This window comes from Solanum pennellii, chromosome 6 (genome assembly GCF_001406875.1).
Source record: "Solanum pennellii chromosome 6, SPENNV200".
In the NCBI taxonomy this organism is placed as follows: domain Eukaryota; kingdom Viridiplantae; phylum Streptophyta; class Magnoliopsida; order Solanales; family Solanaceae; genus Solanum; species Solanum pennellii.
In genome coordinates, this window is record NC_028642.1 from 38182510 (window position 1) to 38188812 (window position 6303).

Here is a 6303-nt window from a genome sequence, read left to right on the forward strand (position 1 = left end):
AACAATTAAAATATGTTGGCCTGGATCGATTTTAAAATATAGAACCTATGAATTTAACATCTTGAATTCGACTTTGACCCAAATATTTTAGTTTCCCTATCGTGCAATGATATAATCATACTAAAAGAAATAGTTTTACTCCGTACTGACATAAATTTTTTTTACGAATATACTCCCTCTGTCTCAATTTATGTGACAGTTTTCAGAACTCGAGATTCAAACAAGTCTATCTTTGACAACAAATTTTTTATATATCTTTTGACTATTTTTAATTTACAATTATTTTGATTTAATTTACCTTTTACATGGTTTATAAATATATAAATTTCATTAAAAAGTTAAAGATTTCATCCACAATTTTTTTGTTAAACTTAAACTACTTGACTCTCGAAAAACAAAAAGTGACACATAAATTGGTACAGAGGGAGTATAATTTTAGTTCTATTAAAGGTGATTTGTGTAAAATTATGTATTAGGCCAAACTCACACCCCAAAATCTGGCTCAAAGGGAAGAGAATAGCACAAATCTCATTAACCACTAATGTGGGACTTTTTTCATTCTTTAACAATTTGCCCATACACCTTGTACTTATCTTAAGATATCAAAATATAAATTCTTCTATACAGTAAAATTATATCATATTGCCATTAAAATTCTAGGAAAGTAATAAATAGGACTTGGCTAACATCATTATGTGAAAGAAGGAGCTTAGAAGTTATTTTTATTTTCCTCTCAACAAGTTACCGCCCACAAATTTTCGTTCATCGATTGTATGCAGATGTAGAAAGTTGTTTCTTCTAAAAAGTTATTTGATTGTCTATTAGATTGTAACATGTATGCATATGTATAAAGTTGTTTCTTCTAAAAAAGTTATTTGATTGTCTATTAGAATGTAAAATATTAACTACTTGAACTTAAGACTGCCATGTTATTGCATTAAATTCTTTGAGCTAACTTTTCCTTTTTCTTATTTGTTGATCTATATATTTCTCAGTTCATTGAAGAACGACATTGCATCTAACTTCCAATTCTGGTTTGCATCATTTAATTTCATGGATCGCAATAAGATTATGATGAAGAAAATTGAGGATCCAGTATCCCGTCAACAGTTCTACTCAAAATGTAAGGATAGCATTGTTAAGAAGTCAAATATTGCAGTGTTAATGGTTTCTCCAAATGGTGAAGTGACCAGCTATTTTAGCGGAGAAATGTTAATGAGATTTCCAGAATGATATTTTATGTTTGAATGTTCTATGTTTCGTTTATGATACAATATATGATGTAATTTCTTTTGATCGCTTAGTTTTGAAGATATTATGATCAAAGCAATGAACCAACCTAATGAACTAAATCGACGGTATGTTTATTTTAGTATGTTAAATTCATGAATTAGACTTCACCAATTTCATTCTATTGACTAACTCAAAAGTTTTTTTTTATTGCTGAAGATCAACTCCAAATCCAGATGAAGAGGTACTAAATTTTACACATCTTTGACTAATATTTGGAGTTTCATTTGACCTTAACATGACCTTTATTTTGCAGCATTTGATGCAGAGTCTCATTCAATCAAATTTTGAAAGAGTTATGATTGAAAAGATTTCTACGTATGACACTCTACTTTTCTCTAGTTCCTTTCTGCTGATTTATTTCTTTGTTGTGTGGTACATTTCTACATGATTGAATAATTCTTGTTATTTTTGTTGGGTGTTTTTACGATGCTGATGATTGGACAATGTGCTTTAGTGTTGAGGTAAGGTTAGATGTTTCCACTCGAGTGTTCATTGTATATACTTAAAAACACCTAAAATATATCACTCTGATAGCGAAATATTTAAAAAGGGGGTCCTCTTCAGTTAGTAATTATAAGACTATATTTATTATTACTAAAAACTCTATAACTTGATATATTTTTAATGCATTTTTATAATAGGCTCATAAAGAGAATCTTACTAAGCTCCAAAAAATACTATGTGAAGCAAAGGAGAAAAAAAGGTTGAAAAGTTGTTCATTCTATTTTTAAATATTCTAATAAGTGTTGCTCTTTAATAACGATTTGTTCCCTTGGACCTAACAGTTCTTATGAACCACAAGTGAATAATATCAACACAGTGGAAGAAGCTGATGCATATAAGGAGTATCTTGTGGGTGCTATGAAACGGGTTCAACGATCTAAGCTGAGCATATCTCAAAGATAATGCAATTTTTACTTGTATTTCATAAGGTCTTGTCCATATAACCTTATCAAAATGGAGTTGTTGAGAGAAAACATAGACATATACTTGAAGTAACTAGGGCACTCAAATTGCAGGCACACATTCCTTTGAAGTTTTGGGGGGCACTATGACTTAGTTGCAGTTTATCTAATCAAAAGATTACCAAGTAGTGTGATACGTCATCAAACTACTTCTGAGAAGTTATTATATGGAAGCCAACCAGGTCTGTCTCATCTTGCTAAGAATCTCACCTGACATGTCAAACTGATGGCAAGATCAAGGCCAGTTCTTCATATGGGATATTCAGAAGTCTAGAAGGGATATGTTCTTTTTTATTTGACCAATAGGACCTTCTTTGTGATAAGACATGTCATCTTCAGGGAAGATGCATTTCCTTTTGCAAATGAGAGTGGTTCTAATTATCATCCTATATTTGAAGACACAATACATGGTTCAGGGTAGTTGTATCAAGCCTTCACTGCGTCCACTCCTATTCCACTAAGCTGTGATGAGGAAACTGTTGTGTTAGATGATAGAGGATATTATATGCATGCCATAGAGCAGCAAGAGCAAGAAGTAACAAAACAACAAAAGCTAGAAGTAACTAATAGCTTTAATTATGCAATTGAGAATGTAGTGCCTCATATAGTTACTAATAAAGTTGATCATGTAGTTGATTTTGTAGTACCGGGGCCTACCAAGATGTCTACCAGAAATACACAAACTCCTACATGGGTGAGGGACGTTTTCTCACTAAATATAACTAAGGATGTAAAGTGTCCACTGTGTAATTACAGAAGCTATGATCACTTGTCTGTTGAATCAATCCCATTTTTAGTCAACTTTAGCTATTTAATATGTACAAGCAATTGTTAAAAAGGAATAGTAATTGGAGTTGAAAATAAAAGATTTGGTGGTTGGCAAATTGGTAAGATTTGCAACCATTCTTGACTTTGCTATATTTACATATGTCATTAGTGACATAGGCATGGTTTTATCCTTCTATAAATAGAGCATTCTTTCTCATTTATAGAACACACTAAGTAAGAGAAAAAAACCATTTTGAGAGCAAAGTGACGTATTATATAGACTATACAAGTAAATAGTCTGTCAAGAAAAATAGAGTGTGAGCGATATTTTAGTAAGACGGAAACCAAAAGAGTGTTGTTCCTTTTGAGTGTGTAGTATTCACTTTGAGTATTGTATTCGTGACTACACAGTGTAAAATTCCTTACGATAGTAATATCAATTAGTCCTCTTGGCCCGTGGTTTTTTTCCCCTATTCAGAAGGGTTTCCACATAAAATTCTTGGTGTCGTTATTTTCTCATTTTATTTCCATTACGTTTACCATGTATATTTTTGTGCTCGTTCGCGTTTTCCCAACAAACTCCTATCAGAGCCAAGGTTTAATCTGAGTATGCTCTGTGGTTGCAGCACAGTTTGAACTTCCACCTCATAAAATATTTACTTTGATTTGCGATAACTATATTTTTGGGGGAAAACAATGGAAGCCAACACAAGTAGAATGGTTACTTTGAATGGTGTTAATTATGCCATTTGGAAAGGAAAAATGGAAGATCTGCTTTATGTTAAGAATTTTTACAAACCAGTATTTACCACTATAAAGCCTGATAATAAAACAGATGAAGAGTGGAATCTATTGCATAGACAGGTTTGTGGATTCATTAGGCAATGGGTCGACGATAATGTGTTGAACCATATTTCTGGGGAAACACACGCTCAAATCCTATGGGAGCATCTTGAAAGTTTGTATGTTCAAAAGACTAGCAACAACAAAATGTTCTTAATAAAGCAGATGTTGAGTTTGAAGTATCATGATGATTCTCCGATGACAGACCATCTGAATAATTTTCATGGGATTATGTACTAATTATCTGCTATGGGCATCAAATTTTATGAAGAAATTCAAGGCTTGCTTCTACTTGGTTCCCTACAAGATTCTTGGGAAACATTTAGAACGTCATTGTCAAATTATGCTCCGGATGGTGTGATATCTATGGATTCCGCCAAGAGTAGTCTCTTGAACGAAGAGATTAGAGGAAAACCTCAAGGTTCCTCTTCGTCGGATGTCCTGATAACTTGCCCTAGGGGAGAAATAAAACTCATGGTTCTTAGAATAGAGAACAAAACAGAAGCAAATCCATAGGCAGACTTAAGGATATTGAGTGCTATCATTGTGGCATGAAAGGGCACACAAAGAAGTTCTGCAGGAAGTTGAAGAGGGAGAACAAAAACAAAGAGGAAACTAAAGAAGATGGCAATGAAAATTGACTAGCCACCATCACCACCGAAGATCTTGTTACCGTTCTTGATGCAAACATGATAAATATTTCTTGTGATGAGTCAAGATGGGTTGTGGACACTGGTGCCGCATCTCATGTGACATCAAGGAAGGATTTTTTCTCTTCCTACACTCCTGGTGATTTTGGAACCTTGAATATGGGTAATGAGATTGTTTCTAGGGTGGTTGGTATTGGTATAATTTGTTTGGAACTAGTGTTGGAACTAAACTAATTTTGAACAATGTGAAACATGCTCCTGATGTTTGCACTTTACTGTGTCACTTCCATTGATGATTGCTCGAGAAAACTTTGGGTCTATGTCTTGAAGACTAAAGACCAAGTGTTAGGTGTCTTTTATCAGTTTCAGGCTTTAGTTGAAAGCGAAACTGGAAAGAAAGTGAAATGTATTCATACTGATAATGGTGGTGAATATTGTGGACCATTTGACGAATACTACAAGAATCAAGGTATTAGACCCCAGAAGACTCCTCCCAAGACTCCTGAACTTAATGGTTTGGCTGAGAGAATGAATAGGACCTGGATGGAAAGAGTTAGATATTTGCTTTCTGAAGCAAAGTTGCCAAACTCATTTTGGCGTGAGGCTTTATTGATCGCTACACATGTTATTAATCAATCTCCTGTTGTTGCTTTGCAAAGGGATGTACCAAATAGTGTTTGGTATGGAAAGGATGTCTCCTATGACCATTTTAGAATATTTGGTTGCAAAGCTTTTTTACATGTGCCGAAAGATGAGAAGTCAAAGTTAGATGCCAAGACAAGGCAATGCATCTTCATTGGATATGGCCTAGATGAATTTGGTTACAGGCTATATGATCCAATTGAAAACAAACTTTTGAGAAGCCGTGATATTATTTTCGTGGAGAATCAAACAATTGAAGATATTGATAAAGCGGAGAAGGTAGAATCTTCATGTTTTGATGGTAAAGTTCATCATGATGAAGTTCCTCACACAAGTGTGCATGATGTTGTTGGGTTTGATTATCATGGTGACGCCCAGAATCATGTATCGAATCAACATGTTGACGTTGATAATAACAATGATATTGTTATTTATGATCCTATTGCTCATGAAGTTGTGGACGAATCAAATATTCCGCTTCGGAGGTCCACAAGACAGCGGTTTCCTTCCTCTCGTTATTCACCTAATGAGTATGTGTTACTCACTGACGGGAGAGAACCTGAATGTTATGAGGAGTTCATGGAAGATGAGCACAAGAATCAATGGATTGAAGCCATGCAAGACTAGATGAAGTCTTTGCATGAGAACCACACTTATGAGTTGGTAAAATTGCCCAAGGGCATGAGAGCTTTGAAGAACAAGTGGGTGTTCAAAGTTAAAGTTGAAGAACACAACTGAAGCCCAGATACAAAGATAGATTGGTTGTTAAGTGATCCGGTCAAAGGAAAGGTATTGACTTTGATGAAATATTTTCTCCTGTTGTGAAAATGTCCTCGATTCGCACAGTTCTAGGTTGGGCTGCTAGTCTTAATTTAGAGATTGAGCAGATGCATGTGATGACGACTTTCCTTCATGGTGACCTATAAGAAGAGACTTATATGGAACAACCTGAGGCCTTCAAAGTAGATGGTAAAGGAAATTTTGTATGCAAACTCAAAAAGAGTCTCTATGGCCTAAAACAAGCTCCCAGACAGTGGTACAAAAAGTTTGAATATGTTATGGGGGAGCAAGGCTATAAGAAGACTTCTTCAGATCATTGCGTATTTGTACAAAAATTTGTCTGACAATGATTTTATCATCCT